This window comes from Orycteropus afer, unplaced genomic scaffold (assembly GCF_000298275.1).
Source record: "Orycteropus afer afer isolate SDZICR_OR568_19922 unplaced genomic scaffold, OryAfe1.0 scaffold00024, whole genome shotgun sequence".
In the NCBI taxonomy this organism is placed as follows: domain Eukaryota; kingdom Metazoa; phylum Chordata; class Mammalia; order Tubulidentata; family Orycteropodidae; genus Orycteropus; species Orycteropus afer.
Window position 1 is genome coordinate 18,002,581 of NW_006921611.1, and position 9,356 is coordinate 18,011,936.

The following is a 9,356-nucleotide window of genomic DNA, read 5'->3' on the forward strand; positions in this document are numbered from 1 at the left end:
ACCCCTCCTTGGGTTTCTGAGGCAGTATCACTACGGAAGTAGATTGTCCCATCTTCCTTCCGAGGCCACTTTGCCATAGTGGGGAAGAAATGAAGACAAGTCTCTAGAGAGAAGATATGGAGCTGAGAACCAATCTACAAAGGTCTCACTAGGAAGAGCTTGAAGAGAGGAGAAGGGGCTCCTTGCTTCTATTATACTGGTAGTTCTTAGGATAAAAGTGTGACTGAGGTGTACAAAGATTCAAAATGATCTGTGGGACAAGCCATTTGGATGGCAAGCCATGGATAGAAGTTAGAGGCCTCCCTTCATACAGTGCAGGAAGAGACAAACAAAAAATAAGTAAGAAGGAAAAAAGCCCTCAAAGATAGTGACCAAGATGGGTAGTGTTAGTGGCAAAAGTAGAGAAATACAATTTTCAAATTCTGATCTGGCCAGGATGAAAAAATATGGGACAGCCGTGGAAATATCAAGCCTTCAGGTAGCTAAAACCAAAACCAAACTCACTGCCCTCAAGTCGGATCCGACTCATAGTGACCCTTCTTTGGGTTTCTGAGGTGGTATCTCTACAGAAGTAAATTGCCCAATCTTCCTTCTAAGGAGAGGATTATGGGTTTGAACCAACAGCCTTCTTTCAAATTGGCACCATGGCCTTTCCCAGTGGGTGAGACCAATAAAAAGATTTGAAGGATTGTCCAAGCCAGACATCTCAAGTAGAAATGCAGGGTTTGATATGTCTTGTCATTCTGTTTGCTCTCTGCTTGCAACATAGATGTGGTGGAGGAGTTGGGGAGGCAAGTTGGGCAGAGAACCCAACTCCCAAGACATTGTCAACAGACAATCTCGACAGTATCAGGCTGGTGAATGCAATGGTCCTGGTATGGGTGACTTCCTGACCCACTCTTTACTGACTGGGTACCAGGATTAAGTTAACTCTTCACATCCAAGGAGAAAAAAACAAACAATTCCACATCTCAGAGAATCCCACCATGAGACAGTATTTGTTTCCATGAGTTCCAGTGATTAACATATACATGTGTCTGTCTAGGACTGCCAGGGGCTGAGAACCTCCACTTTGCTCTCAGACTTGGCTCAGAGGTCCTGGAGAAAACATGCTGGGCACACACCTTCTCTTGTTACTTTCCAAACCAACTATTCTCTTAGTCTGACTTTCCAGAGTAGTGCGCCAAGATCTGCATGCCCCAGACAACCTGATCTGCTTAGAACTGTTCCCACCACTGTAGTCATCTGGGCCAGGGGAAGCCAGCAGCTTATATTGTCCCAGGGCTCCTGGGACTTAAGGGATAGGGAATCAGGACTGAGGAAAAAGCTACATTACATTTTTTTACCTGTCTGAAGAAGGGGTGGGCTCCAACTGCAGGATTGGTGCTTTAGCAGAATTAAGACAACAGCCTGCTTCACAGAGGTTATAAAATAAAACAAAACCCACAAACTATTACTGTTTCTCTTCAACCTAATAATTCTCCAAAGAGAGGATGAGTTTTCTTGGGAACCAGAGTTTTGGCTACTTCTACTCCCTGTGCAAAGTGCCTGCCACCTTGACCCAATGGCAGGGGAAAGTAGAGTAATCTGGTGAGCAGCTCAGCTCCCAAATAAAAATAAGTGAGCCTAAAAGATGAACTGGCAGAGGGCTGATGGCAACTGCTTAGAGCATGGGCTGTAAACCCAGGAGAGAGATAAATGGTAGTAAACAAGCTCTATGTGGAGTTCTTCTCAGGATGTCAGAAACACAGATGGAAAGGGAAGCCAGAAGGGTTAGCAGGTGGGGGTTTCCTTAGGGCAGGAGAGAGTACAAGCACTGCATGAGAGAGACCAGTTTGGCAAGAGAATTAAAAACAGTGGGGGCAAGGGGTCCAAGCTTAGAACCTCCTTGGCAAAAGCAGTTCAAAGTCTCTGTTCCTGTCCCAGACAGAACACCTGGCCCAAGGGAGGGCTGAGTATGTGGTGTGGGTGCCAGAGAGGGTGCTGTCCTCTTCACTCTGCCCCCGACCTGGTAGTGTGGGAAATGGCAGACTTCTCTCCCCACCACTGGTTACCAGTGTCTCAAATATACTAGCTCAGGTCGCAAGCTGAGTTTTTGAGGCTCTTATAGCTCACCACAATGGCAATGGTAGAGGGTGTGGCAGAGAGGCCTTTCATGAGGCCCCAAGGCCCCTCCTCTGCCATCAGCTGTCTGAAGGTCAGGATGATGGAGTTCTTGCCCTCAACCTACACAGGGGTTCAGATCCTTAGGACAGAGATATGAGAGTTGCTCTGCATAGAAGTGATAGAAGGGCCACCAGACACCTCTGGGACATACATAAGCAGTGAAGCCACATAACCTCTGTAGAAGTCTTGAAGCCCATCAGTCCACAGAATCTGCCTTAGGATGTCCTTGGTTTGGCCAAAAGCAGCCAGCCTTTGTCATTCTAGGTCTCCACACACCTAGAAGTGACCCATTTTCTCAGCCTTGCACTGCATCATCAGGTGCTGGCAGACCACGTCTATAGGCACTGTGATGCTCTGGGCCACCAGGGAGGCCAAGCCACCAGCCACCAGTGATTTGACTGTGTTGCTCTGGCTGTAGTCAGCTATAAACTTATGGGTGAGTTCATAAGTGGTAACAGCACTGGTCAGAGATGAGGGTAAAGGTGTTGACCAGGAACCCCTGGTAGAGACCAGTCACACTATCTGCCCGCAGGATCTTGATGAAGGCACCAAATATCCCATGGTAGAGGATCTTGCCCTCTTGAACCTGCAGTCAGGTGCAGGTGAGGGTGAATGGGTAGACAGTGACACAGATCATTATTGTCATTGCCACACCAAATACATAGAACTTCATCTTGTCCAGGTGTTCCCATTCAATTATCTGGATGTTGCCTCTGTCTTCCATTGTACATTCTCAGATCTAGACAGTTTTGCTGCTTCTGAGGTGAACTGCAAGCCTGGATCTCTAGGCTGCAGCTCCCACTCTACCCTCCATCACCAGTGACTGTTGGCCTCTGGTTGCATCTCCCATCTTGACTGGACTCCCAGTGTTGCTGGAGCAGGAAGTTAGAAAGGAGGATTTTCCATGGACCCTACCAAATAAACTGAAATTGTCAAGAATTTTATTCTACTTGGATCAACATTCAATGTTCATGGAAGCAATAGTCAAGAAGTCAATGTATTAGGAAAATCTGTAGCAAAAGACATTTTTAAAGTTCTAAAAAGCAAAGATGTCACTTTGATAGTTAAAGTGCACCTGGCCCAAGCTATGTCTTTTTAATCAGAACATATACATATGAAATCTGTACAATGAAAAAGGAAGGGAGGAGAAGAACTGATGCATTTGAATTTTGATTTTGGCAAAGAATACTGAATATGTCACGGACTTCCGGGAGAAAAAATGAAGCAATCGCAGAAAAAATGCAAACTACTTACATGTTGGTAAAGTTGAGGGTCAGCAAAAATGAGGGAAACCCTCAATGAGATGGGTTGACACAATATCCACAATAAAAGATTCAAATTGTCATGAATGTATACCTGGTAGATTCAGTGATCACAAGGATGGCATGCTGTTGTTAGGTGCTGTTGAGTTGGCTCCAACTCATAGTGACCCAATGTACAATAGAGTGAAAGAATGCCTTGTCCTGTGTCATCCTCACAATCTTTGCTATACTTGAGGCTAGAGTTTTTGATGTTCTTCAGTAAGCACTTCAAGTCATCTTCACTTTCAGCAAAGTTGTATCATCTGCATATTGCAGATTGTTAATTAGCCTTCCCTAATCCTGATTCCGGGAGCTCTGGTGACATACTGCCTAAGGCATTTGACTGCTAACCAGAGGCTGGCAGTGCAAACCCACCAGCCACTCCTCGGAAGGAAGGTTAGGCAATCTACTTCCGTAGTGATACTGCCTTGGACATTCCATGTTCTTCTTCATATAATCCAACTTTGGGGATTATTTGTTCAGCATACAGATTGAATAAGTATTGAATAAGATATGAATAAGTATACAACCCTGCCACACACCTTTCCTGATTTTAAACCATGCAGTACCCCCTTGTTCTGTTCAAATAACTGCCTCTTGGTCTATGTACAAGTTCCTCATGAGCATCATTAAGTGTTCAGGAATTCCTATTCTTTGCAATGTTAGCCATAATTTTTTATGAACCATGCTGTTGAATGCCTTTGTATAAACAAGAAAACACAGGTAAACGTTTTGCTGATATTCTTTGCTTTCAGACAAGATCCATCTGACATCAGCAATGATATCCCTGTTGCACTTCCACTTCTGAATCTAGCTTGCATTTCTGAAAGTAATCCATCAATATACTGCTGCAACCTTTTTTGAGTTATCTTCAGCAAAATTTTACTTGAGTGTAATAGTAATGATATTGTTCTATGTTTTCCTCATTCTGCCGGATTACTTGTCTTTTGGAATAGGCACAAATATGGATCTCTTCCAGTCGGTGGGTCAGGTAGCTGTCTTCCAAATTTCTTGGCATAAATGAGTGAGCGTCTTTACTGCTGCATATGGTTGTTGAAACATCTCAATGGGTAGTCCAACAATTCCTTTAGTTCAGCTTGGACTTCTTTGTTCAGTACCACTGCCTTTTGTTTGTTTTTTAATTGTGAATTGGTTGCAAATTTACATAGCAGAATTTGTTTTACATTCAACAGTTGATGTGCATTTGGTTTCACTCCCCAACTACCATCCCCAACCTATCCCACTCTCCTCCCCTCTCTTGCCTGTGACTCCCCCTCTCCCTGTGCCTTTCTTAACTATGTGATTCTGCCTGTCCAGCTTCCCCTCCTTGTGAATGCTGCCCCTCTGGTGCTCTATGGCCAATTGCTCCAAGGTGTGTACCTGGGTTGGGTGTTCTTACCTGTAAGCTTTTCTTCTGTTGGGCTGAGAGCCAGTCCTTGGGAGTCAGTCCTATCCAGGCCCAAAGTATATCCCAGGACCATAGTCTTGGGTCTCACCAGACACCATCTGATCAGTAATTCTGGTCATTACTGTGTTTTTTAATTTTGTTCCACGTTTTTCCTCCCACTCTATCCAGGATTTTCAGTTTGGCATTGGTAGCTGGGCACCATCTAGTTCTTCTAGTCTCGAGGTCCATCATACCCTTGGACTAATTGTTTCCAAATGTCCTTGATTTTCTTCACTCTTATTTGCTTCAGATGAGAGGAGACCATTAGCTGCATATTAGATGGCCACTCAAAAGCTTTTAAGACCCCAGTTGCTACTCACCAAAGTATGTCGTGGAACAACATTTTTATGTATTATGTTGTGCCAGTTGAGCCAGGTGTCCCCCAGTACTATGGTCCTGAGTCGGTAGGCCCAGATGTTCTCTCTCCCAAGGTATTTGGCTGTCTCTGAGGGATTACTCCAACTCTGTCTTTTGTTGCTTCTGTAATGATTGTGGTTATTTTGGTAGCATAGTGCCTACGGCACTTGACTGCTAACCAGAAGGCTGGCAGTTCAAACCCATCAGCCACTCCTCAGAAGGAATATGGGGCAATCTACTTCCATAGCGATACTGCCTCAGCAACCCAAGGAGGGGTCACTATGAGTCCGGTATGACTCGACGGCACATAACAACAACAACAGTATCTATGTAAGATTATCTTCAACTAACTCTATCATTGGTCTAGGGTACATTCCTGTCCACCAGCCCCCATCTGATCTTCTCAGTTGTCTATGTGTTTATCCATAGTCTGGTGTTTGGTGTTAGTAGTAATGCAGTATTGTGCATATACTGGTATTAACCTCCGTTGTCTACATCTTATGTGCACGTTTCCCTTTCCCCAATGTTATCACGCTGGTCACAGTCTCTTTCAGTACCATCCATCCCCTTAAACTCAGCCTGTGACCCCCAACTAGTCCAAAATTTTCCCTCCCTTTTCCCACCACCCCCAGTAACCTACCAAGTGAGTTCCTTTCCCTAAGCAAATCCTTCCTTGACTTTTTACAGTAATGGACTCATACAATATTTGTCCTTCGGCGGCTGACTTATTTCACTCAGCATAATGTCATCCAGATTCATCCATGTTGCAAGATGATGCACATATTCTTCACTATTCTTTAATATAGCATAGTATTCCATTATGTGAATGAATCATAATTTGGTTGTCCGATAATCTGGTGATGGCCATTTAAGTTGTTTCCATCTCTTTGCTATAGTGAATTGTGCTGCAATGAACATGGGTGTGCATATGTGTGTTTGTGTCCTGTCTCTCACATCTTTAGGATATATTCCTAGTAATGGAATTGCTGGATCAAATGGTATTTTTCTTTTGTTTTCTTTTCTTTATTTAATGCATTTTATTGAAATATAATTTATGTGCAGTGAAAAACAAAACTAAAGTGACATGGGTCAATGCATTTTTTTCTTTTTTGCAGTGTTCCCTCCCCACCCCTCCCACCCCTGGCAACCAACAAAGAAAGTTTCCCTCCATGTATAAACCTTTTCCTTGGCCCTCCACAACAATGAACTAATACTCTATTTGTCCTTCGGTGATTAACTTATTTCACTCAGCATAATGTCCTCCAAGTTCATTCATGTTATGTGGTATTTTGCAGACTCTACATTATTCTTTAGTGCTGCATAACATTCCATTGTGTGTATGTACCGTAGTTTGGTCATCCACTCTTCCGCTGATGGGCATGGAGGTTGTTTCCATCTTTTTGCTGTTGTAAATAGTGCTGCGATGAACATGAGTGTGCATATATCTGTTCCTGTCCTGGCTCTCACCTCTCTAGTAATGGGTCAAATGGTATCTCCAATTCCATCTTTCTAAGGAATCACCATACTGCTTTCCACAGTGATTTTATCACTTCACAGTCCTACCATCAGTGTAATGAGAATCCCAATTTCTCCACATCCCCACCAGCATTTTCTATTTTCTGTCTCATTGAACCTTGACATCAGTGCTGGGGTGAGATGGTATCTCATTGTTGTTTTGATTTGCATCTCTCTGGTGGCCAATGATCATGATCTTCTCTTCATGTATTTGCTAGCCACCTGAATATCCTACTTGGTGAAGTGTCTATTCATGTCTTCTGCCCATTTTTCAATTGGATTGTTAATTTCTTTGGTGTTGAGGTGCTGGAGTTTTCTATAAATCTTAGAGATAGGTCCCTTGCCAGGTATGTAATAATCAGCAAATATAAATTTGTTACTGTCATTTTTGTTATTTGCTTTTTTGTGGCACTAATTACTTTGTTCCATATAATTTTCTGTGCTGAGTTCATTTTGTTTATAAATCATGTTATCACTTCCTTTGTTGCTGTTGTTTTAGTATTTGCTAAATATCTGTGCTGATCCTGTTTTTTATTTTGATGTGAGGGATTATCCTTTTTCTTTGAGGTTACACTCTGATTTATAGTTTTTTCCCAAGTTTAGAACAGTTCATTCTATCTTGAAGCTGTCTTGACTTCCCTATCATTTAGAAGTTCTGTAATGACAGTTTTTTCCCTTTTTTTTGGTTTGTAGTTGTCCTCATTTGTCAATTGATGTTTCTGGGTCCCTGTTTACAATCTTGTAGGTTTATTTACTTTGGATACTTCCATATCTGGGTTGTGTCACCATGTGTGTTAATGGTCAGTTGTTGTTTGCTGTTGTTAGTTCTCTGTCCAAAGGACTCCCTTTAGCATTTCTTCTAAGGGTTGTCTGGTTTTAACAAACTCCCTTAGTTTCTTCTTATCTGGAAATGTCCTAATGTCACCATCATATTTGAGGGTCAGTTTTGCTGGGGATATAATTCTTGGTTGGGAACTTTTCTCTTTCAGGGTTTTATATATATACCATCCCATTGTCTTCTAGACTCATGGTTTCTACTGAGAAATCGAGCTTAGTCTTATTGGTTGCCCCTTGTAGGTAACTTTTCATTTTTCCTGTGCTGCTTTCAGGATTCCTCCTTTGTCTTTGGTTTTGGTGAATTTGATAATATGTCTGGGTGATTTTCTTTTGAGGTCTATCCCATTTGGGGTTCATCCAACTTCTTGAATGGATATATTCTCATTTTTCATCATACCAGGAAAATTCTCTTCCAACAAATCTTTGACAATTTTCTCAGTGGTTTTATTTGTCTCTTCCTGTTCTGAAATTCCGATTACATGTAGGTTATTCCTTTTGATGGTATCCCACATGAACCTTAGGCTTTCTTCATTTTGTTTTGATCTTTTTTCTGATTTATAGCTTTCTGAAGAAGTATTGAGGTATTTGCCTTCAATCTCACTAATTCTGTCTTTCATTGATTCAATTCAACTCCTTTTCCCATTCAACATCTTATCTATTTCTGAAAATTTAGTATTAATCTTCTGGATTTCTATCTGTAGGTTTTGTATCATCTCTAATTTTTCATTTATTTTGTCATTTTGTTCTTGTATTGTTTTTTGAAATTGTTCTAGAGTTTTTTCTGTGTTTTCCTCAATTTTGTCAGTGTTTTCCTTGATCTGTGTCTCAATTCATTGAACATACCTAAATACAATTTTTTTGAATTCCTTACCAGGGAGTTCCAATGCTACATCTTCCTCAGGGATGTGTTTTGGGTCTGTATCCTGGTCCCTTGTTTCCCCTGCTTTATATTGCTTCTTTGTGTGCACTGTGATGCTCTGTTGTCTCTGAGGCATTATGATGTTTTTGTGTTTATATTTAATTGTTGATTGTATGCTGAAGTGACTTGCTCATGATTTTTCTTTTCTTTGGATTTTATCTAAGTAGGCAGGGTACTGTGCCCCTCTATTGAGTAGTTGGCAGCCCTTATACACTCACAACCTGTCTCCTTTCCCATTGTCAGACTCCTGTATGTCCCTGCTGTCTGTGGCAAATGGAGCTTATTCTTAGGTCTCAGGAATCTGAATGAGAATGCTGTCACTTTAAAATCCAAAATGGTCACCTCTTGTAAAGATTCAAAATGGCTGCACCATTGATCACTTTAAATATCCAAAATGGCCACCACATGTAAACATTCAAAATGGCTGCACCCTCGGACAGCAGAAAGTCCACAGCTCAGGTTGTCTCCCTCCTTGCTATTTCCTTTCCTAGTCAAAGGCCACAAGCACTGTCATTCCTGCAGCCTTTGGTGACCAGGGCTGATCTTTAGGTCAATTCTTAGGTCCCAGAACCACTTGGAAATATTCAGGCTGTTTGTCCCATCAGAGTAGCTGACAGTCCACTGCTCTGACTGCCTCCGTACTCACTTTTTTCATTCAGATTTTTCCACTAGTTGGTGCCTAATCCACTTTTGTATACTTCCTTTCAAAGCTCAGGGGTCCAAGATTATCTTCTGTATCTCTGTCAATTGGTTTCTCTTTTCTTTGTTGAAGAGGATCTGTATAGCTTGTCTGGCTATTCCTCCATCTTACTAG

At 42.0% G+C, this 9,356-nt stretch overlaps 1 pseudogene; it reads right to left on the reverse strand.

The window, feature by feature from the left end:
• Positions 1 to 2,050: 2,050 nt before the first annotated feature.
• On the reverse strand, positions 2,051 to 2,890 carry LOC103192118 (annotated as a pseudogene).
• Between the last annotated feature and the right edge of the window lie 6,466 nt (positions 2,891 to 9,356).